The sequence below is a fragment of the Salmo salar genome, chromosome 19 (assembly GCF_965601325.2).
Source record: "Salmo salar chromosome 19, fSalSal1, whole genome shotgun sequence".
Taxonomy (NCBI): Eukaryota; Metazoa; Chordata; class Actinopteri; order Salmoniformes; family Salmonidae; genus Salmo; species Salmo salar.
Genome location: NC_138309.1, coordinates 52,963,111 through 52,989,114, shown reverse-complemented (window position 1 = coordinate 52,989,114; position 26,004 = coordinate 52,963,111). Strand labels below are relative to the sequence as shown.

Here is a 26,004-nt window from a genome sequence, read left to right as displayed (position 1 = left end):
ATAAGCCAGGGTTGTGTTCATTAGGAATAGTCACCAAAAGGAAGAAAAACTGACTGAAACCACCTAGGCTTGTCCACTAAGAAACATGAATTATCAATTGCACAACTTTACGATGTGCCCTAATGAATACGACCCAGACATTCCCAAAAGGCAGACCTTGAGATCACAGATTTTGACAGGAATACATATTCTATATGTCATTCATTTATAATAACTCCGACCTAGGACACTTGGGCATAGACATGTGAATAAATGAACAAGCTAGTACAAGAAAAATAAATACTTCAACTTTTTGCAATGTGCTCTAATGTAACACATACTTTTCTTTAATTACAGTGATAGACTTGAGCTACTTGTAGTTGACCTACATAGTCTTTGTTAGAATGGATACAGTCTTTGTTAGCACGGATACAGTCTTTGTTAGAACGTATACAGTCTTTGTTAGAACGTATACAGTCTTTGTTAGAAAGGATACAGTCTTTGTTAGAAAGGATACAGTCTTTGTTAGAATGGATACAGTCTTTGTTAGAACGGATACAGTCTTTGTTAGAACGTATACAGTCTTTGTTAGAACATATACAGTCTTTGTTAGAACGGATACAGTCTTTGTTAGAACGGATACAGTCTTTGTTAGAACGTAAACAGTCTTTGTTAGAACGTAAACAGTCTTTGTTAGAACGGATACAGTCTTTGTTAGAAAGGATACAGTCTTTGTTAGAATGGATACAGTCTTTGTAAGAATGGATTCAGTACCATTGTTTGTGCATGCATTTAGTAAAGCTGTTGCTGCACCGAACATAACAGAAACAGGCTGAGAGGTTCTACTTTACAATTCACCTGCTCAGTACCACTGTTATCCAGCCGCAGAGGCATCTGATAGGTGATCAAAAACTCTGGACAGGCCTAGAGAGGAGCAAATGACAGAGGTGTCACATCAACCCAATTTTAACTGCTTGGTAGTCCAAAGGGCATGCTACCAATTAAATTCAAGGGGCTTTATTGGCATGGGAAACATATGTTAACATTGCCAAAGCAAGTGAAGTAGATAATAAACAAAAGAAAAATAAACAATAAAAAAATGGACAGTAAACATTACACTCACAGAAGTTCCAAAAGAATAAAGACATTTCAAATGTCATATTATGTATATATACAGTGTTGTAACGATGTGCAAATGGTTAAAGTACATAAGGGAAAAGAAATAAACATACAGTAAATATGGGTTGTAGGTTGGACTACTGCAGTGCTCTACTTTCCGGCTACCCGGATAAAGCACTAAATAAACTTCAGTTAGTGCTAAATATGGCTGCTAGAATCCTGACTAGAACCAACATTTTTTATCATATTACTCCAGTGCTCGCCTCCCTACACTGGCTTCCTGTTAAGGCAAGGACTGATTTCAAGGTTTTACTGCTAACCTACAAGGCATTACATGGGCTTGCTCCTACCTATCTTTCCGATTTGGTCCTGCCGTACATACCTACACGTACGCTACGGTCACAAGACGCGGGCCTCCTAATTGTCCCTAGAATTTCTAAGCAAACAGCTGGAGGCAGGGCTTTCTCCTATAGAGCTCCATTTTTATGGAATAGTCTGCCTACCCATGTGAGAGACGCAGACTCAGTCTCAACCTTTAAGTCTTTACTGAAGACACATCTCTTCAGTAGGTCCTATGATTAAGTGTAGTCTGGCCCAGGGGTGTGAAGGTGAACGGAAAGGCTGGAGCAACGAACCGCCCTTGCTGTCTCTGCTTGGCCGGTTCCCCTCTCTCCACTGGGATTCTCTGCCTCTGCCCCTATTACAGGGCTGAGTCACGGGCTTACTGGTGTTCTTCCATGCCGTCCCTGGGAGGGGTGCGTCACTTGAGTGGGTTGAGTCACTGACGTGGTCTTCCTGTCTGGGTTGGCGCCCCCCCTTGGATTGTGCCGTGGCGGAGATCTTTGTGGGCTATACTCGGCCTTGTCTCGGGATGGTAAGTTGGTGGTTGGAGATATCCCTCCAAAGGTGTGGGGGCTGTGCTTTGGCAAAGTGGGTGGGGTTATATCCTACCTGTTTGGCCCTGTCCGGGGGTTTCATCGGATGGGGCCACAGTTTCTCCTGACCCCTCCTGTCTCAGCCTCCAGTATTTATGCTGCAGTAGTTTATGTGTCGGGGGCTAGTGTCAGTCTGTCACATCTGGAGTATTTCTCTTGTCTTTTCCGGTGTCCTGTGTGAATTTAAGTATGCTCTCTCTAATTCTCTCTTTCTCTCTCTCGGAGGACCTGAGCCCTAGGACCATGCCTCAGGACTACCTTGCTTGATGACTCCTTGCTGTCGCCAGTCCACCTGGCCGTGCTGCTGCTCCAGTTCCAACTGTTCTGCCTGCGGCTATGGAACCCTGACCTGTTCACCGGACGTGCCACCTGTCCCAGACCTGCTGTCCCAGACCTGCTGGAACCCTGACCTGTTCACCGGACGTGTTACCTGTCCCAGACCTGCTGTTTTCAACTCTCTAGAGACAGCAGGAGCGGTAGAGATACTCTCAAAGATCGGCTATGAAAAAGCCAACTGACACTTACTCTTGTGTTACTGACTTGTTGCACCTTCGACAACTACTATGATTATAATTATTATTTGACCATGCTGGTCATTTATGAACATTTGAACATCTTGGCCATGTGCTGTTATAATCTCCACCCGGCACAGCCAGAAGAGGACTGGCCACCCCTCATAGCCTGGTTCCTCTCTAGGTTTCTTCCTAGGTTTTGGCCTTTCTAGGGAGTTTTTCCTAGCCACCGTGCTTTTACACCTGCATTGCTTGCTGTTTGGGGTTTTAGGCTGGGTTTCTGTACAGCACTTTGAGATACCAGCTGATTTGAAATTTGATTTGATTTGATATTCACAATGGCGTTTGTTGTTCACTGGTTGCCCTTTTCTTGTGGAAACAGGTCACAAATCTTGCTGCTGTGACGGCACACTGTGGTATTTCACCCAATAGATATGGGCGTTTATCAAAATCGGGTTTGTTTTCTAATTCTTTGTGAATCTGTGTAATCTGAGAGAAATATATGTCTCTAATATGGTCATACATTTGGCAGGAGGTTAGGAAGCGCAGCTCAGTTTCCACCTCATTTTGTGGGCAGTGTGCACATAGCCTGTCTTCTCTTGAGAGCCAGGTCTGCCTACGGCGGCCTTTCTCAATAGCAATGCTATGCTCACTGAGACTGTACATAGTCAAAGCTTTCCTGAAGTTTGGGTCAGTCACAGTGGTCAGGTATTCTGCCACTGTGTACTCTCTGTTTAGGGTCAAGTAGCATTCTAGTTTGCTCTGTTTTTTTGTAAATTCTTTACAATGTGTCAAGTAATTGTCTTTTTGTTTTCTCATGATTTGGTTGGGTCTAATTGTGTTGCTGTCCTGGGGTTCTGTGGGGTCTGTTTGGGACCAGCTTGCTTAGGGGACTCTTCTCCAGGTTCATCTCTCTGTAGGTGATGGCTTTGTTATGGAAGGTTTGGGAATCGCTTTCTTTTAGGTGGTTGTAGAATTTAACGGCTCTTTTCTGGATTTTGATAATTAGCGGGTATCGGCCCAATTCTGCTCTGCATGCATTATTTGGTGTTTTACGTCGTTTTTTGCAGAACGAGATTTTTGCAGAATTCTGCATGCAGAGTCTCAATTTGGTGTTTGTCCCATTTTGTGAATTATTGATTGGTGAGCAGACCCCAGACCTCACAACCATAAAGGCAATGGGTTCTATAACTGATTCAAGTATTTTTAGCCAGATCCTGATTGGTATGTTCCTTTTGATGGCATAGAAGGCCCTTCTTGCCTCATCTCTCAAATTGTTCACAGCTTTGTGGAAGTTACCTGTGGAGCTGATGTTTAAGCCAAGGTATGTATAGTTTGTGTGCTTCTGGGCAACGATGTCTAGATGGAATTTGTATTTGTGGTCCTGGCGTCTGGACCTTTTTTGGAACACCATTATTTTGGTCTTACTGAGATTTACTGCCAAGGACCAGGTCTGGCAGAATCTGTGCAGAAGATCTAGGTGCTGCTGTAGGCCCTCCTTGGTTGGTGACAGAAGTACCAGATCATCAGCAAAGAGTAGACATTTGACTTCAGATTGTAGTAGGGTGAGGGAGGGGGCTGCAGACTGTTCTAGTGCCCTTGCCAATTCATTGATATTTATGTGCTTGGTAATGCAATTGCTCGCCCTCTGACCACAAGGCACTACAGAGGGTAGTGCGTACGGCCCAGTACATCACTGGGGCTAAGCTGCCTGCCATCCAGGACCTCTACACCAGGCGGTGTCAGAGGAAGGCCCTAAAAATTGTCAAAGACCCTAGCCACCCCAGTCAAAGACTGTTCTCTCTACTACCGCATAGCAAGCGGTACCGGAGTGCCAAGTCTAGGACAAAAAGGCTTCTCAACAGTTTTTACCCCCAAGCCATAAGACTCCTGAACAGATAATCAAATGGCTACCCAGACTATTTGCATTGTGTGCCCCCAACCCCTCTTTTTACACTGCTGCTACTCTCTGTTTATCATATATGCATAGTCACTTTAACTATACATTCATGTACATACTATCTCAATTGGGCCGACCAACCAGTGCTCCCGCACATTGGCTAACCGGGCTATCTGCATTGTGTCCCGCCACCCACCACCCGCCAACCCCTCTTTTACGCTACTGCAACTCTCTGTTCATCATATATGTATAGTCACTTTAACCATATCTACATGTACATACTACCTCAATCAGCCCGACTAACCGGTGTCTGTATGTAGCCTTGCTACTTTTATAGCCTTGCTACTGTATATAGCCTCGTATATAGCCTCGCTACTGTTATTTTTCACTGTCTTTTTACTGTTGTTTTTATTTCTTTACTTACCAATTGTTCACCTAACACCTTTTTTGCACTATTGGTTAGAGCCTTTAAGTAAGCATTTCACTGTAAGGTCTACACCTGTTGTATTCGGCGCACATGACAAATACACTTTGATTTGATAAATGTTGAAGAGGGTGGGGTTTAAGCCTTTGTTTTGGTTTGTTTGTCAATTGGGGTGTGCAGGGTGAATATGTGGTCAGTCGTACGATAATTTGGTAAAAAGCCAATTTGACATTTGCTCAGTACATTGTTTTCACTGTGTAAATGTACAAGTCTGCTGTTAATGATAATGCAGAGGATTTTTCCCAAGGTTGCTGTTGACGCATATCCCACAGTAGTTATTGGGGTCAAATTTGTCTCCACTTTTGTGGATTGGGGTGATCAGTCCTTGGTTCCAAATATTGGGGAAGATGCCAGTGCTAAGGTTTATGTTAAAACTTCTTCAGAATTGGTGGTTCCCCTGCAGGATGGTTGAGCTAATGTAGGCTAATGCGATTAGCATGAGGTTGTAAGTAACAAGAAAATTTCCCAGGACATAGACATATCTGATATTGGAAGAAAGCTTAATTCTTGTTAATCTAACTGCACTGTCCAATTTGCAGTAGCTATTACAGTGAAAGAATACCATGCTATTGTTTGAGGAGAGTGCACAATTTTGAACATGAAAAGTTAAACAAATTAGGCACATTTGGGCAGTCATGATACAAAATTTGAACAGAAATACAATGGTTCATTGGATCTGTCTAAAAAGTTGCACATACACTGCTGCCATCTAGTGGCCAAAATCTAAATTGCACCTGGACTGGAATAATACATTATGGCCTTTCTCTTGCGCTTCAAAGATGGTAAAAAAAGTGTTTTTTTCTTTGTATTATCTTTTACCAGATCTAATGTGTTATATTCTCCTACATTCCTTTCACATTTCCACAAACTTCAAAGTGTTTCCTTTCAAATGGTACCAAGAATATGCATATCCTTGCTTCAGGGCCTGAGCTACAGGCAGGTAGATTTGGGTGTGTCATTCTAGGCAAAAATAGAGAAAAAGGGGCCGATCCTTAAGAGGGTTTAAGTACAGCCAATTGGAATTTGTTGACTGTATATTTTATCATTTCATTGAGGATACCATTAACACCACAGGCATTTTTGGGTTGGAGGGTTCATTCAATATTTTGTCCTATAGTTCATTCAAGGTAATTGGATAATCCGGTGGGTTCTGGTAGTCTTTAATAGTTGATTCTAAGACTTGTATTTGAACATGTACAGTTGAAGACGGAAGTTTACATACACCTTAGCTAAATACATTTAAACTCAGTTTTTCACAATTCCTGACATTTAATCCTAGTAAAAATTCCCTGTCTCAGGTCAGTTAGGATCACCATTTTATTTTAAGAATGTGAAATGTCAGAATAATAGTAGAGAGAATGATTTATTTCAGCTTTTATTTCTTTCATCACATTCCCAGTGGGTCAGAAGTTTACATACACTCAATTAGTATTTGGTAGCATTGCCTTTAAATTGTTTCGTTTGGGTCAAACATTTGAGTAGTCTTCCAAAAGCTTCCCACAATAAATTGGGTGAATTTTGGCACATTCCTCCTGACAGAGCTGGTGTAACTGAGTCAGGTTTGTAGGCCTCCTTGCTCGCACATGATTTTTCTGTTCTGCCCACAAATTATCTATGGGATTGAGGTCAGGGCTTTGTGATGGCCACTCCAATACCTTGAATTTGTTGTCGTTAAGCCATTTTACCACAACTTTGGAAGTACGCTTGGGGTCATTGTCCATTTGGAAGACCCATTTGCGACCAAGTTTTAACTTCCTGACTGATGTCTTGAGATGTTGCTTCAATATATCCACATAATTTTCCTACCTCATGATGCCATCTATGTTGTGAAGTGCACCACTTCCTCCTGCAGAAAATCACCCCCACAACATGATGCTGCCACCCACCCCCATGCTTCACAGTTGGGATGGTGTTCTTCGGCTTGCAAGCCTCCCTCTTTTTCCTCCAAACAGTTCTATGTTTGTTTCATCAGACCAGAGGACATTTCTCCAAAAAGTACGATCTTTGTCCCCATGTGCAGTTGCAAACCATAGTCTGGCTGTTTTATGGTGGTTTTGGAGCAGTGGCTTCCACCTTGCTGAGTGGCCTTTCAGGTTATGTCAGTATAGGACTCGTTTTACTGTGGATATAGATACTTTTGTACCTGTTTCCTCCAGCATCTTCACAAGGTCCTTTGCTGTTGTTCTGGGATTGATTTGCACTTTTCTCACCAAAGTACGTACATTTCTAGGAGACAGAACGCGTCTCCTTCCTGAGCAGTATGACAACTGCGTGGGCCCATGGTGTTTATACTTGCGTACTATTGTTTGTACAGATTAACGTGGTACCTTCAGGCGTTTGGAAATTGCTTCAAAGGATGAACCAGACTTGTGGAGGTCTATAATTTTTTTCTGAAGTCTTGGCTGATTTCTTTTGATTTTCCCATGATGTCAAGCAAAGAGGCACTGAGTTTGAATGTAGGCATTTGAAATACTTCCACAGGTACACCTCCAATTGACTCAGATGATGTCAGTTAGCCTATCAGAAGCTTATAAAGCCATGACATAATTTTCTGGAATTGTTGTTTAAAGTTGTTTAAAGGAACAGTCACCTTAGTGTATGTGAACTTCTGACCCACTGGAATTGTGATACAGTGAATTATAAATGAAATAATCTGTCTGTAAACAATTGTTGGAAAAATTACTTGTGTCTTGCACAAAGTAGATGTCTTAGCTACTTGCCAAAACTATAGTTTGTTAACAAGAAATTTGTGGAGTGGTTGAATAACGAGTTTTAATGACTCCAACCTAAGTGTATGTAAACTTCCGACTTCAACTGTATATGTTTTTGATGTTTGTTCTTTGATATAGAGCCAAAAAGATTGGAGAAGTGGTTTACCCATACATCTCCATTTTGGATAGATAATTATTTGTGTTGTTGTTTGTTTAGTGTTTTGCAATTTCCCCAGAAGTGGTTAGAGTCTGTGGATTCTTCAATTACATTGAGCTGATTTCTGACGTGCTGTTCCTTCTTTTTCCGTAGTGTATTTCTGTATTGTTTTAGTGATTCACTATAGTAGATGTGGTTTTCAGGGTCTCTATGTTTTTGGTTGGACAGGTTTCTCAATTTCTTTCTTAGGTTTTGGCATTCTTCATCAAACCATTTCTCATTGTTGTTCATTTTCTTCAGTTTTCTGTTTGAATTTCTTTGATTTGATAGCGAAGCTGAGAGGTGAAATACACTTTAGTTTTTCTGCTGCCAAGTTTACGCCTTCACTGTTACAGTGGAACGTTTTGTCCAGGAAGTTGTTTAAAAGGTATTGAATTTGTTGTTGCCTAATTGTTTTTTGGTAGGTTTCCACACTACATTCCTTCCATCTATAGCATTTCTTAATATTGTGCAGTTCCTTTGACTTTGATGCCTCATGATTGAGTATTGCTCTGTTCAAGTAGACTGTGATTTTGCTGCGATCTGATAGGGGTGTCAATGGGCTGACTGTGAACGCTCTGAGAGACTCTGGGTTGAGGTCAGTGATAAAGTAGTCTACAGTACTACTGCCAAGAGATGAGCTATAGGTGTACCTACCATAGGTGTTCCCTTGAAGCCTACCATTGCCTAGATACATACCCAGCGTGCAACAGAGCTGCAGGAGTTGTGACCCGTTTTTGTTGGTTATGTTGTCATAGTTGTGCCTAGGGGGGCATATGGGGGAGGGAATGCTGTCACCTCCAGGCAGGTGTTTGTCCCCCTGTGTGCTGAGGGTGTCAGGTTCTTCCATCCAACTAACACATTGGGTCTAAGAGGAGAATTATTACAACTCTATTGTAAGTCTGATGACAAAAAATGATAATCCAGTGACACTTGCGACTTCAGTAGTTGACTCAAAGTGTCAAAATTAAGGTAGCACACTAAATCAGTTGCCAAAGCCACTAGTTACCATACCTGTTCTCCTCTGTAGATGACATACTCTGCCAGTGCCAGTCTGTTGACACTGGGCCTCCCCGTGACAGAGTGGTGTTCTGGAGGGGAGTGGGCCAACTTCATAGCACTGAAAAGCAGGTGCCTGGAGACATATAGAAGCCATAGAACCCATCACAGACAATCAGACATCATGTGACACCAGGAATGAACCGCCATCCTATCCACTTGATACATTTGAGAAATTCTTTCTTAATGAAAGTCTCATTGGTTTATTATGTTGACAAGCCACGGCTTGGTTTAGTTGAACTCTGGTGACTACGACCTAAGCTGTGATATTGTTCACTGTAGTAGAGAAAGATCAAAAAGACTGGACGGCTAGTTTACCTTCGGCACACGTAGCAGGACCCGTCTTTGTGCAGAGGGCAGCCTGTGCCCCCTCCTAATCCGTAGACGTACTGGTTCACTCTTCGATGAGTTCTCCGTAAGGTAGATTGCCTGCTCCAGACATGCCTCCTATGTAAGTGTGCCTCTCATCGAAACCCTTGTGGATGATGGCTTTTACAAACGGCAAAACCTGTTTGGCCAAGAGTGGATGAGTCATCCAATGAATGCTGGAATGAGCACTACTGTAAATTGGATTTCTGAGTGTTTAAAACACAAAATGAAAGGGGATGCACACAAGAAAAGATCAACCTTGAACACAAGAACACAATATGACCTGAGGGGGCTTTTGAAGTGTCATGGGTTGATGGGTGCTCAGTGGAACGTGGGCTGTGCTATTGACTGTGTTATTCTCTTACCGTGAAACACCATCCGTTCATTGGAATGAACGAGATTCTCCTTCGATGGTTGACCTTTCTGGATCTGCAGTTCAAGAGGGGGAAATAGTGAATGAACAAGAATCTACTCTCTAAAAGAGAATGCATTCCAATGGTGGTCAATAAAATTGTAATCACTTGAACCGAATTGAAAGTACGGTTGAATATCGACTTCCATTAACTGGTCAGAATTGGTTTAAAGCTGACAGGATAAAGCCAGAGCTGGCCTTCCCAATGTGGATGAAACCAGCCAACTGTACCGTAAGGATGTTGTATCTGTTGAAAACCCCACCGGCATGTCCTCCATCTCTGTGTTCTCTGATCATACAACTGTTCACAAAAACAGAACAGGACTCAACGTCGTGTCAACTTTGACTAATTTACAACAAGATATGATCAATAAGATACAAGGTTTTGGTAGTGATTCATCTTGTTGGTCGTACCTCCTCCTCCTCCTCCTCCTCCTCCTCCTCCTCCTCCTCCACCGAAACACCTTGTCGTCCGATGTCAGATCTTTCAGTAAGATTCAAATGTTTGCCGTTTTCAACGTGAGGTATGGGTTCAAACCTACATCACATGAATGTGAACTTATATATATTGAAGTAGAACAGAATTTCTTTCATGATGTGAACTTCAATCCACTCAATGAAACACGTTGTCTTTTCATACAAGAAGATCAAGTAAAAATCAAAAACCATGAGGGTTGCATTCACTACTAAACAGATGGTCCTAGGAGAGCAGATAGCTCAGGGAAGGCAGTGCATGTTGTTGGCCTGATTGTCCAGACTGCTGCTGGAGGCCGAGGTGGACAGGGGCGTCGAGCTGGTTGAGAGGCTGGGGGGGACCAACAGGGGCCGTCATAATGATGACGTGGGGTTTATAGCAACCGGGCAGGGCTGAAGGTGGCCTAGCTGATGTCAACAAGGCACAAACATCGTCTGCCTGGAGAAAGTTGACTCCAGGAAGAGTAGCTGCTGCTTTCACAATAGTTAATGGGGATCCTAATAAAATAGCAAATACGAAAGTTGAAAAAAAGAAAGAGAAATTGAGCAAGAAATGGTGTATTTGTCACTTATTGACCAAGCCAAGAGGAGAAATTAAGAATGACACAAAATAATGAAGACAATCACAGTACAACCGTACAGAGGAACACTAATTAACTGCATTAGCGATTGATGCCAACACATCAACAACCCATGAGTATGAATAAGGCTACATGCCTCTATATGAGCTAACCCATGACATGCATACAGTCCATTCAAGTCATTTAGCAATGAGTGATGAAATTGAGAGCACTTTCCAGGAATTTATTTGCCAGGCAGAGACAGGTCCTCTCGTCTTTTCAGAAAGAGGGCATGATTAGGGTTGCAAAGCTACCTTTAATTTAACAAAGTTATCGGATTCTTTAGTAATTTTTGTAATTAACAGAACATCTATGGCAATCTATTGTAACTTTGGAAATGTATACTTGAATAACTTTTGTTTAATTCATACAGTATATAGTATTCATTTTTGCATATCTGCGTCCATATTGTCCATGAGTTTCTAGTAGATAGGCCATATAGTTAAAGAGAAAATAGCCTAATTAATGAAAAAAATGCACTAATCAACAATGTCATTATTTTCAATGAGTTTCCGGTGAGTTTCCGGTGAAGGCCTGACAATGTACGGAGGTGTGTCGAAACAAACATTGAGATAATATTGAATCACCTCAACAGCAAAACTCTGGGAAGAATTTCAAAGACACTATAGGCAATGTTCAACATGCTGTTACCATGAATCACAAACGCAATATATTATAGGTCAATATGGAGTTGAGGGATTTAATGTATCGAAGAACAATATACATGATAAGCAGGTGAGTGTGGTGGCTATCTGTGAGGGTGACAGACAACGTAACCCAGGAGTGTCAAGCAGGACTGATCTGGTCCGCGAAGCCGGGGCAGAAACAAACTCAATAACCTTTAAAATGACTAAAACCAAATTGAAACTGTAGAAATGATAATAGATCTACATACATATAGTTTCTTCACTGTTTCCAGCTTGCTAATAATCACCGAAATGAAAGCTAGACAGTTAGGGAGCATAGAAAATTCCCCAAACTATGGATAGAGGACTATTCTTTGTAAATTTCAATGGCAAGGAAATATATATTTTTAAATCAGTGCGGCCCTCTGGACCTCGTTGAAGACCGATTGCAGCAACCAGGACAGAATTAGTATGACACCCCTGATGAATCGCTCCCGTGTCCGGGAGGGGTTGCGAGTTCAGAATAGCAAGTGTGTGAGGATGGTTACCGTGACGAGGTCCAGTGGTGACTGGCCTTCCTGGTTGTGGAGGGCGGGGTCGGCCCCATGAGCCAATAGCAGGGCACACAGCTGGGTTCGTCACTTTCTGTGCCACCTCGTGCAGTGGGGTGAACACCCACATATCTGTGGCGTTCACGCATACGTCGTACTTGATGAGCAAAGCAGACACATCTATGTGCTACAAATGAGAACACATTGGACATTGGACTCTCTCTAGTAACTTCCTGGTGTTCTTTATGTCAACTGGTATCTCAGAATGGAATATACAGTAGGTATTATACTGGGCCTCTACAAGTTAATTCACTTTCTGTTTTTCTCTCTGGGTTGAGATCGAAACCCAACCAACAGGCTGAGGAAACAAAGCAAAGAAAAAGGGGGAAACATCTCTTGGGAGAGAAAGGGTAACTGTAACATTCGTTCATAGAACTCTCTCAACTGCCTTGCTTTCTCCGAGTGTAGCACTTATCTGTATTGCAATCCTACTTTGCACTCTCTACCACAGTGAATTGAATGTAATGCATGACATTGTCCAGACGAAACCCCTTTATTTGACAGAGTTAGAGCGGCACCAGGCAGCGGGGGAGGACAGTGGTGTGATGAGCTCATTTCTCAAGGGTCTTTGGAGAGGACCCACACTGATCAAAGCAATCTAGTAACCTTTTGTGTCCGACAGTCTTTTGTGTTTGAGAGAGACATGAGTGCTAATCATTTGGCCAATACACATACTTCACCCCTCGCCTCATCACTGAAACCAATTCACAGTTGCATTATTTTTAAAAAGGAGACAGGGATTTTTCTGCCATTGAAATAAGGGTTTTGAGTTTATTTTTACACGGACAGTGCACATTAATCGGCTAATTTTCAACCGCAGTCCCTGGGCAGGTTATTAAAAACGATTACAATAACAATACAGACAAACAATGAGCAGTGAGCACATGCAGAGCAACATAGGACAAGCAACACGTAGCATGCAGACAGAGAAACATACCACAAGCAACACTTAGCATGCAGACAGAGCAATAGCTACAAAAGCAACAAAACAAAATGCATAAAAGCAACATTGCTTCAACACCTCACAAGCTACAGACAACATGGAAAGCGACAATACACAGCTAGGGATTATGTTCACAAGTCTGATTGGCCTTTAGCCATGTCTTCATGTTTTTTGTGAAGGTGTGATAGGTGGTGCAGTTGTGTGTCTGATGGCAGTGTGTTCCAGATAATGGGAAGCTCTCACAGAGAAATCAGATTGACTAAAGGTGCTTTTCCTTAAGGGAACTATACAGTCACCTCTCATGGCAGACCTTGTGGATCTGCTACCAACGGTTTGGATTTTCTGTTTAACACAAGTACTAAGTGGAGGGGGAGTCAGGCCATTTAGGATCTTGAATACAAGACATTGTATTGCACAAGATTTTCCAACTCAGAAGCTCATGCTTTCGGAGGATGTAACAGTGATGATGGCTATTGGGCTTCCTATCAAGCACTTTGAGAGCCTGTTTGTAGACAGACGAATAGGTTTTAATGTTGTACAGCAAGCTTGGGCCGAACTAGTCAAGCATTATGTTAAGTGGGGGAGTATCACAGAATTGAAGTACAGTTTTGCTACCTCAGTAGTCAAACAATTTCGATGTGAATCGGAAATGAGCTAGATTGAACTTGGTGATTTTAGTTACCTTTTTCACCTGCTTTTTAAAAGAAAGATTGGAATCAAGTATGATGCCATGGTAGTTAAAATCTTATACCACCTGGAGCTTCTCCCCTGACACAGACATCTGGCTCAATAGCATCAGTTGCCCTCTTTGTGAACAACATGCAGACTATTCTTCTCCCCTGACACATAGACGTCTAGTTCAGTAGCATCAGTTGCCCTCTTTGTGAACAACATGCAGACTGTTCTTCTCCCCTGACACATAGACGTCTAGTTCAGTAGCATCAGTTGCCTTCTTTGTGAAGAACATGGAGACTTTTTTTTCACATTGAGATGCAAACATGAATCACTGAGACACTTTGTAACCTGGACCATTACAGTAGTGAGCTATTGTGCAGCTTGTTGTTTGCTCTTTCAGGCACATATATCACTGTATCATCTGCATACATTTGAACTTCAGACTCAGTACAGACAGAAGGCAGATCATTCATGTACAAGCTGAACAGGAGGGACCCCAGTATTGACCCTTGGGACACGCCCACATCATAGCTGAGTGCGTGCGAGAGCTCATTGCTCACTCTGACACACTGGGTTCTGCCTTCAAGGTATGATTTCAATCATCTCAAAGCATCGGGGGAAGAGTTGAACTTTTGCGATGAGAACCTTATGGTTAACAGTATCAAAAGCTTTCCTTAGGTCTAGAAATACAGCCCTAACCGCACCCCCTTTGTCCATCTTGGACTGCACATTTTCCAGAACAAAGCAGTTGGCTGTTTCTATGGAGTGTTTTGCTCTGAAATAATGTGTAATGTGAAGGGGCTGTTGTTGAGGTGGGCAATCAGTTGCTCTGCTATACACTTTTCAGCAACCTTCGACACCACATGTAGTATACTAATGGGCCGACTTAATTATGGCCGACTTCCAGACTCTTGGAAACACCCCCTGACCAATAGATGTGTTGGTGACCTTAGTAATGGGGCTAATGAGTGACTCTTTGTAGTTTTTAAGAAAGGCAAAGTCCAGCCCAAACATCTTCGGCTTTTGAGTTCTGTAGTGAGATAATCACATTGTTCACCTCTGACTCAGAAACCTCCCTTAGGTTGAGTGTCATTCAATAGCGCTGAGCCCAAGACACCTTTTGAGGGGTTCTGTGTCAGTACCTTGACCGAGTCAACAAAGTAGGAATTGAAGGCTGTTGCTATTTCAACTGCATCCTGTGTTAGACTGTCATTCACATTGATTTCTAGTCTTTTTGCTGTGTTAATATGGTCTCTCCCTGTTAACTTTTCTAGATTTTCCCAGATCAATTTAGAATTTTTCCTTTGCTTCACCAATTTTGTTGATAAAGTTTGCCTTGGCCTGTTTGATTTATTTCTCAACATGGTAAACCTTACGTCTGTCATGCTCTAATTTCAACTTCAGGGCTGTTTTTAGAGCACGATCTCATTATTTCATCAGTTACCAAATTTCTCCATTTAGCCAATGAAGATTATTCTTTTGGCCAGGTTTGGATTTGATTTTCTTTAGGACACCATTTATTGTAGTCTGGATTGTGGATAGAAAAACCTGACTATCAGCTTCCACATCTGTATAGGACAAGAGATCATTGCAGTTAAGTCCCTTAATTGTGTTTTCAATATAATTTCATTCACTCTTAGGTATTCTGAGCTAATCGGGCTTTCTAACAGTAGAGAGGTTAAACCTGTTCATGAAAAGCTTTCTGGCTATAAGTGTCAGATTATGATCAGACAGCCAAGTAACCATATTGAATGATTTAGTCACTCTCTCTGGTTTATTACTGAACACCAGATCAATCTGTGTTTCTTGGGTCGCCTAGTCCAAACAGTAAAAAAAATAATGTTTTAGGGGTGGAAAAACTTTTCAGTGTAAACTTAAACGATTTAAACCAGATATAAAGTATGTAGAAAAGATAAAGGATTTATAACTTTTTCGACATTGAACTTTTTAAAATAATATAATCTTTGAGAACTAACAATCACCAAAATAAAAGCTAGACGATCAGGGAGAATCAAAAATTCCAAAAACAATGAATTTAGCAATATTGATTTTGTTATGTTTGAGCAAAGAAACACACTAGCCATGGCAAAATGTGTAGAATTGCAGAAAATTTGCTTTAAAACTGCAACATTTTATCTCAGCCCCATAGAAAAATATTCTGAAATGTAGGTAATTTACAAAAATAAAGCAAAAATGTCTATACACCAGCAAGATGGGGGCCTCCAAAATTGTCTGTAAATTTCTGCCACGCCAACGGGCTGACCACGCCCATTACCACGCCCCCTGTCATGCCCACCACCTAAGCCCTTATGTTTTAGAGGCCGCAGAAGCGCCTTTTTCCAACAAAGAACAGAGGGATGTGTCATCTCTGAAACCTATTCATGGTTACATTTTTAAAGAAGCCTCTTGACAAGAACCTTAGTAAGTGTTTGGTATGCCAAGCATAAGGCACCGACTCTTTCAGAAAAAAACATGGCACGTCAATCAGGTCTCTATGCATCCCTTTAACTGTTGTGTCTCAGAGAGATCATACTGTACAGACAGTAGGAAGACTCAACGGACATCTGTCAAGTGTGATTGTACTGTGAGCGTAGTGTACAGTAGATGAGGGTAACTGGGATTTGGCCCATCTGGGGCAGCATTTTGCAGCGGGATGAGCCCTCCCTTGTCCTTGTCCTGGGAGTTGACTTCAGCTCCATGCTGAAACAGGTACTCTGCTACCTCCAAGTTGTTGTAACCAGCTGACACAATAGACACAGAATTTGTTTATGATCAGAAACTGCAATTACCATAAACTGTAATTCTCCTAAATCAGTTAGTCCAATCCTAATCCTGAAGGGCTGCTGGCTATCCAGGCATTTTGTCCCAGCATACACTAAAATCCTGATTCAACTGATCAAGGTCATAATGATAAATTAGTTTAATCAAGTGTTTTCTTTAAGATGGGGCAACTAACATCTGACCTGCATTGGCAGTTTGCAGAACTCGTACTTGCCCTTGGCGACGGAGGGGTGAACTTCCAGAGAGGTGGATGACCAGCAGTTCAGCCACCTTAGTGACCGTAGGAGCAGGCGTTGTAAAGGGGACAAGGCCACTGTGAGAGAGAGAGAGAGAGAGAGAGGAGAGACATTACCCTTCTGAGTGATGACTTCCTCAGGCTCATTGGAGAACAGGTAGAGCCTTGTGTTTTTCCTGACCAGTGCTCACCCTTTGTCTTTGGCGTGGAGGTCAGCCCTATGCAGTAGAAGGTACTCCACCACAGACACACGGTTATACCCCACCTCAAAGTGGAGCAGGGTGGATTGACGGCCCTCTACGTCCCTACAGTTCACATTCTGTATGGTGCACAGCTTCTGCGAACCCAGAGATGACAGCAAACTGTTACCATTTGAAACAAATCATTTTTAATATGAGTGTTATAACAATATGCTATTGATTGGTCAGATTTTGCCAATGTATTGGAAATAGTTACCTTAACAATCTCCAAATCTCCAGACTTGGAAGCTTCTAGCAACTGCCAGTCAACATTGGAGTTTCCGATCAAGTTCCATCTGAAAGAGATAAATATTACATTCAATGACATTTGAAATGGGACCAAATTTCAACCCCAAAATGATAAATGACAAACCGACCACATCTCCTTCTGCTACTATGGCTGCGTTAACACATGCAGCCCAATACTGATTTATTTTTACCAATCACATCAGATCTTTTCAGATCAGATCTTTTTCAGAAAAAAATACTAATTAGTGAAAGAAATATCAGAATTGGGTTGCCTGTGTAAACACAGCCAGTGAGGTTTCTGTCTGTTTGTGTAACATGTACCACACTCCTAGCTGTTCCCAGCTGTCTCTACCTGCCATACAATATCTCCTGCACGCTCTCATTGCCATTTGGGATGAAGAGAGGCATTTGGGATGGAGAGAAGCCCTGTAGACACATGATGAGGGGTCGCAGCCTGAGTTCAGCAGCAGGCTGAAGGTCTGGAGGTGGCCACAGTGGGCTACACGGCGAGGGCTGTCTGGCCCAGGTTGTCCAGGGCATTGGCCTATATAGAGATAATAGTACAGATACAATTAAAATATTTACACTTTGTATTATCAAGAATCACATGCATTGCACCATTATCTCACATACACACACACACACACACACACACACACACACACACACGCTAAATCTGTTTTAACTCATTTGTACCACCATGTCACCTGTGCAACTAAAGGTGAAAAAACTCTAGATCCCCTTTACTCCACATACAGAGATGCATACAAAGCTCTCCCAATAACTCTATCCTCTTGATTCCCGCTTACAAGCAAAAACTCAAACAGAAAATACCAGTGATGCGCTCAATACGGAAGTGGACCGTTGAAGCGGATGCTAAGCTACAGGACTGTTTCGCTGGCACAGACTGGAAAATGTTCCCGGGACTCATCCAATGGCATTGAAGAGTTTACAACATCTGTTACCGGCTTCAATAATAAGTGGTTTGACGATGTCATCCCCACAATGACCGTAGGTACATATCCCAACTAGAAGCCATGGATTACAGGCAACATCCGCATTGAGCTAAAGGCTAGAGCGGGACGCTACGCCCTCCACCGAACCATCAAAATGGCAAAGTGTCAATACAGGACTAACGCTTCGAACACACAGACAGCGTCATTGCATTTTGGTACACCAGAATTACATTCGTTTCCAATGAAAGCTGCGTTTGCCTTGCAGCATTGCGTTTCAGAGGCAGTTGCAGTGCGTTTGGTGCGGTGCATACGGTGGATGTATCTAACATATCCGTCAAACTGTATGTGTAGACGACTTTGTCAGAAATGGTAGCAGAAGGTGAATGTTGAACTTTTGTTACATACATATCCAGATCATGCTGTGTATTACTTTTAAACATCACAGAAGACTGAAATATTACAAAACATTTTGGCATATAAACAAATTTTGGCGTAAAGAAAATAATGTTGAATAATTATGAAATTATGAAAAATATTAATAACATTCCACCCATTTGGTAATTTGACTGCAGGAAAGGGCTACCTGTTGCATTGTACATCAAAAGGGATTTTATACTCCTAAGTGTAGATTGGAATGTACAAGTTATATACATTTGTTTGTAAAACTCAAGAAGAGTACTGTTACACTTGCTTCGAAGCAAGTAACACTGAACCATGTGTGAGACCCCCAGCTGTTCCGGATGACTGTATGATCATGCTCTTTAAACAGGTTAACATAAGAACTTTAAACAGGTTAACATTCACAAGGCCGCGGGGTCAGATGGATTACCAGGACTCAGAGCATGTGCCGGCCAGCTGGCAAGTGTCTACACTGACATTTTCAACCTCTCCTGACCCAGTCTGTAGTACCTACACTCTAAGGAAAAAAAGGGGCCATCAAGAACCAAAAATTATTTTTCGTCTGTCACCATAGGAGAACCCTTTGAAGAACCCCTTTTCAGTTCGATATAGAAACCTCTGTGGAAAGGGTTCTACATGGAACCGAAAAGGGTTCTACCTGGAACCAAAAAGGATTCTCCTAGGAGGACAGCCGCAGAAACCTTTTTTCTAAGAGTGTACATGTTTCAGACAGACCACCTTAGTCCCTGTGCCCAAGAACGGCAAGGTAACCTGTCTAAATGACTATCGCCCCATAGCATTCACATCTGAAATGCTTTGAAAGGCTGGTCATGGCTCACATCAACACCATCATCTCTGACTCCCTGGACCCACTCCAATTCACATACTGCCACAACAAATCCACAGATGATGCAATCTCTATTGCACTACACACTACTTCCCTTTCCCACTTGAACAAAAGGAACACCTATGTGAGAATGCTGTTCATTGACTACAGCTCAGCATTCAATACTATGGTGCCATCCAAGCTCATCACTTAGCTAAGGACTCTGGGACTGAACACCTTCCTCTGCATCCTGGACCTCCTGACGGGATGCCCTCAGGTGGGGAGTGTAGGCAACAACACATCCACCATGCTGACCCTCAACATGGGGGCCCCTGAGGGGTGCGTGCTTAGTCTTCTCCTGTACTCGCTGTTCACCCACGACTGTGTGGCCACACACAACTCCAACACCATCATTAAGTTTGCAGACGACACAATGGTGGTAGGCCTGATCATCGACAATGATGACACAGCCTATAGGGAGGAGGTCAGGGACCTAGCTGTGTGATGCCAGGACAACAACCTTTCCCTCAAAATCAGCAAGACAAAGGAGCTGATCGTGGACTACAGAAAACGGAGGGCCGAGAACGCCCCCATTCACATCAACGGGGCTGTAGTGGAGTGGGTCGAGAGCTTCATGTTCCTCAGTGCCCACATCACTAACAATCTATCATGGTCCAAACACACCAACACAGTCGTGAAGAGGGCACCACAACACCTCATCCCCTCAGGAGGCTGAAAAGATTTGGCACGGAAACTCAGATCCTCCAAAAGTTCCACAGCTGCACCATTGAGAACATCTTGACTGGCTGCATCACCGCTTGGTATGGCAACTGCTTGGCATCTGACCACAAGGTGCTACAGAGGGTAGTGGGGACAGCCCAGTGCATCACAGAGCTCCCTGCCATCCAGCACCTCCATACCAGGCGAGAGAGAATAAAGTAGACGGCATCGGTCAAAATCGTGATTTATGACCCTATGTCCGGCTGGGTCGTACATGCCCAAATAAGGGCATCCGGTCTGGACATCCTGGCGGGAAGGTGTCACGTGGTTAGGGTCATATAGTTTTATCCTGTTCTGTCACGTGTTAGAGTGTGTGTTATATCTATATTGCATCTCTTTGAAGTTGTCATGATGATTGATGTGTAGGGTCCTCATTGAACTGGGGGGGTTGTGTTTGAACATTTCAAAGAGCATGACCCCACACCCCCCTATTTTATTGCTCTTAGGGTTGTTGTCTATGAACTAGGAATGTCCGGGGGGTTATGTGTTGGAGGCAGACGTCTTGTAAATACGCTCCAGACACACATGCGGCCCCAGAACACTAAACAAGATTTTAAAAATAAACATGGATTTTGGTAAAGCAGTGATGACCGTAACAACAGAAGCAGGACCGCGGTTGAAACATAGAGAAAAGACCCAGTATAAAGCAACAATATACGATGCGCCAAAAAAGCGGTTTCTATGTGTGTATAGAACCCAAATACCGCCCGCAACTGCACTGAAAGATCAAGTGATGATGTCTAATGGACAGCACTGGGGGTATCAGTTTGATTACCCGGCCTGTAGAGTGAAACTCTATACCGTAGCCGAAGGTGGAGAATATACAGACCAGACTTTAGGAGTGGACTATGGGGCTGAAGACTGGGCGGTTTTTCGCAAGGTTTTGTGTCCCGAACTGAGAGTTATCACCAAGGGGTATAGCTTGTTCACGGGCTACGAGACCCGTTGGGAAGGTACCCCAGACTCCTCAGGAAGAGTATTTCACAGGGTGAAAATACAGAGAAAGAATGGACTTCCATGTGGCTGCGTGGAGTTCTATATCAGCAACGAGGAAACCCGCAACCAAAACATTCGTGATGGTGGCCTGACTGGGGATTTCAGGTTGCGCATGCTTATTCCTTTTAAAAGTTGGGATCTAATGGAATTGAGCATGTTAGCGTTGTTGGACGTTCTTTTTGTACAGAGCCAACAGTGGCAGAGCATTGTTCGGCTAAGGAAGTGCAGAATATATACGAATCCTGAGGATTATGATTCAAAGCAATCCCAAGAAGGGTCATCCTCAGAAGGGTCAGTCCCCGAAGAAAACTAAGTACGCAGCTGCGTTAACCACGCCCTGACCCCACCCGAAGGCCTGGTTCTACAATAAAAGGAGGTCCCTTAAAGCCTCCACTTCTTCATTTCAGCATATACCATGGATATTCCTACAACATACCTGGACTCTGATACGTCATGGGGGCCAGACCCTAAGGACTGTATGCCTAGCAGTCAACAATTCTACTCCCCCCAGCCAAGACCCTCGACACCCCCTACATGTCCACAGCCTGAGGATGTGTTTGATGGGGTGGTCAGTACTATTTTTGTGGACACCATCAAGGCCTCTGTAGCCACACTTTTAAACGTGGTGATTGGAGAGTATATACGTAAAAAATGCATCGGTTGTGAGATCAATCACCCCAGCCAGCGCCGGCATCCGTGTTTATACGAGCCCCCAAAATACTACTTCAACCATTTTGAGGAGCTGGTGAAAAGACTGTGGTCCTGCAGGTTTATACCTGCGCTGGTCAGAGCCCTGGAGTCTATGGGTCTTGTGCCGTCTATTCCCAGAGTTTACGGGGTAACCGAGGCTTTCCTACATGAACTGAAGGAGGCAATCTACAACCACGAGAAACTCAAAAAAATCCGACACACCCTGGTGAACGACAACAAATACCGGGAAGCTGTGGTGGAGGACGTGATGACTTTCTGGCTCAACAAAACCCCAGAGACCGAGTGACAATACCTATTTGTTATTTAGATGTAAAGCAATGGGGAACTATATACATACGTTGTTAGAGAGAATAAATACGTTTTTTCTTTTGAGAGAACTTACAAATGTGATGCATCAAATTATTGAAAATAAAGTGAACAATGTATCATTCTACACAACCCATAATGCCTGGGCTAATGTAGAGCGTGTGCTAAAAATGGAGCAAATCATAAATCATGTACGACATACGGGCGAGGGTATGCAATGGACACAACTGGTCTCCCGTCTTGTGGATGATTCTGAAGAACTAGAAACAAACTTGTCTAAGATTTGACTTTATTTGTTTGAAACACCGTTTAATTGTAACATGTATCACATATGTTGTTTATATACTTATATAGCTGATGTGTGTGTTTTAAAAATTCAGCGACAAAAGCCTGTAAATCTAAACCAAATATACAGGGTGTTGCATGCTGGGATCATTGAGAAAACGGGGACAAGTATCCTGCTCCGCCATCCTTCCTGCCTCTCTGAGGTACAATAACGTTAATGAGCCACTTTCAAATAACGACAACATTTCAGTTTCATTTTTGTATTTTTATTTTTGCAAACATCATGTATTACATATACAGACAATTTAGGATTCGTTGCAGGATACTTGTCCAATCGCTGATTACTTTTTGTACAACGCCCCTCGTCACCACAAGCAACTGAAATAATGTTAGTCTCAGACTAAAGTATGTAGGGAATGACAGAGCAGTGGAATAATTTAGTTCTGAGTCGCAGGCTAGACCGCCCAATGATGTACCAGCAGCTACGCTGTCGTCATGCGGCCGTAGCCAAAAGCCAGATGCTGAAGGACTGAAAGAAACACCACAAATAACCATTTAACATGGATTTGTTTGTTTGTCCAGACTGACACACTCTTTGTAGGTAAAATGTTTTGGGCAAAAATATATTTTACCATCCAGTCGGCCGAATGTCTTTTACCTCACTTTTGCGCATTTGGAATTTTAGAGATGTGATGAAAAATGTATAGTTTGTTCATTAACAGATTAGAAGAGCATGTGACTTACCTTCCGACCGTCACTGGCATGACAGTTTACATTAATTACATGGTGTTAGCAGGGCCATCAGCTTGTCTTCATTCCCACTCCTATGAAAGCACCACATGTATTAGAATGAAGAGCACAAGAATGGTCACAGTTGATAACAAGGCATCTGAATGGAGGTCATTAAAGCATCTGAGATATCCTCCACCTTGCACTTTCAAGCAAGTCATCTTTTCTATATTCACCTGTGTTGAAGAAAGTGTGAAAACATATTCCAAGATAACTTTTGTGTTTCATTGTTTTGATTAATTCAACTACATGTTCTGCAATTCTTTTATCCCAAAGAAACAGTGCTATTCTGTTCCCATGCCCAAAATAGATGCAATGAGTGTAAACTAACTCAACCATGCAATTAATGAGTATAAAATGCTTGTGATGAACATGGTCCTCCCACTCACCGTTCAGCATTGCTTTAGTGGACGCTTCAGCCTGGTCCAGCACTGTCCTCCCATCTGCGTTACGAATCATTGTCTCTGCTCCATGTTGCAGCAGAAATACAACACCAAATCACCCATATCACCATTTACAAGATATCAAGAAATAGCCTTTGTTATACAGAAACAATAGAGAGGGCACATCAGTTGCCACACTTGGCTCTTACAAAAGTGGGCCTTAAAGCATATTACAGATTGGTGTATCAATCTGAGTCTTCTGGAGATGTGACCATTATACTTGAAGCCACAAGAGGACAGTCACTGCTTAAACGATGCATATTTTCCTAGGGGACAGCCTCCAACAGTACCTATGTAGACATCGATCGTGTAGTTCCAGTTGTCCCTGGGGTTGGAATCAGTCCTGCACTCAGCCCAGCTGAGGTTGATCACCTCAGCATAGCCGAAGGAGCAGGCGTTGTGTAGGGATACGAGGCCTCCCCCATCCTGGGAGTGCACATTGGCTCCATTCTGTAGTAGGTAGTCCACCACATCCCTCCACGCAATTTCCTGATGTCGAATCCTGAGGATGAAAGATGGTATGGATTTATAGGTGCACTTGGCCCTCATAGAGGCTTAAGTAGATCCATTCAAGGATTATGCTTGGATTCATATTCGAAATTAGAAAATGACTGTTGCTGCTTATAAATAAATACATTGATAAATAAAATATCAGTTGTAATATAAGATATAAAAACAATAACAATACATCCTTTATGAATCAAGAGGATCAATCTATTCAGATCTAACTTGATATTTTCAGGCAATGTATTGTGGGTGTTGTTCACTGCAGTTTTCTTCCTCATTTATCACTAGGTGGTGCTATTACTTCCATTTTAGCAGCAGCAGACACATCCATGCCTGTTACATTGATACCACCTATTCAACGCTACAGAAAATAGTAACAAATTGTTTATATTTCAGGTGGAAAAAATATGATCAAGTTATTAACACAATATTATCAAGTTATTAACACATCCTCTCTAATTCATCTAAGATAAGTCTGTGCTAGTTTCATGGTACTGTAGACTGAGCCTACTCATAGATCGCAACTCTTAACTATACATCTGTCAAATGGCTTAGCACCAGTTTCCCCAAGTCTATTTTTAAAAGTGAACTTGACCTTAAATTTGCTGTGTAAATGCCGATGTACCATTGACATTGGCTCCATTTCAAATGGTCTGGACAACTGAGCAGCGTCAGGTCTATCACAGGTCATTGGTTGCCAGTTGTGACATCCCAAAACCAGCACATTAAATGAGTCATGAATGGCTATTCAATGTCTCATCTGTAGTATTCTCTTTGATAAATATTTTAGGAGGATAACTGAACCCTTCAACCAAATAACCACATAGATATGCAGGTTTTTATTTTCAGATTATTACAGATTTTGTAGCTTACCTCAAATTCACCGACATGGAAATGTGTTGTACATGTTGTATATTTTTAGTATGTATGCAATGTCAAGACTCTGAATTATTCATATTGACTATACTACTAGAAATATACCATACCACCAACATTTTCCCAAACTGAAATATACCAACTACAAATATACCTTCAGTTGAATGGTTACACACACAAAACAAAATCTAAAGAAATTGATGATATGAAGTAACTTCTATGGCCAATGACCTATGTGGTGAGGACATGGCAAAGGCATCTGAACTTGATGTGTTAAAACTACTTCTCTCAGTAGCTGCCAGGCCCCTGTCTTTGCCCTCCATTCATATCACTGACTGAGGAGGATCATTTTTCAGCACCTCCTATAGGTTGGTTTCCCAAACTTGGTCCCGGGGCCCCACCCTGGGTTCACATTTTGGTTTTTACCGTAGCACTACACAGCTGATTCAAATAACCAATGAATCATCAAGCTTTTGAAAAGTATAGTATCCTACGCTATATGTGGGTATGTTTTTGAATGTGGCTTGGTTGGTTGATATACAGTAAATAAATAAGCTGCTGCTTCACACTACTGTCTGAAATGACATCTGAACATGGACTCCTTCCCACGTTCATATCTTCCCACATCAAAGTACTCTCCTAACAGCTTATAGGTCCTATAGGACAGGGTTTTCCAAGGACAGAGTTCACTTCTAAATGAATGTGGATGCTACCATGATTATGGATAATCCTGAATGAATTGTGAATAATGATGAGTGAGAAAGTTACAGATGCACAGATATCATACCCCCAGGACATGCTAACCTCTCACCATTACAATAACAGGGAAGGTTAGCATTTTAAGGGGGGTATGTCACATCCTGACCAACAGAGGGAGTAGTTGTGTAGTATTTTGGTCAGGACGTGGCAGATGAAGTCTGTGTATGTGTGTTCTGGGATGTCTGTTTCTATGTTGGTCTGTGTGGCTCCCGATCAGGGACAGCTGGTTATCATTGTTCCTG

General features: G+C 42.4%; 1 pseudogene; it reads right to left on the bottom strand.

Annotated features, from left to right (window-relative positions):
- Positions 1-771: 771 nt before the first annotated feature.
- LOC106579037 (poly [ADP-ribose] polymerase tankyrase-2-like) lies at positions 772-24,169 on the bottom strand (annotated as a pseudogene).
- Between the last annotated feature and the right edge of the window lie 1,835 nt (positions 24,170-26,004).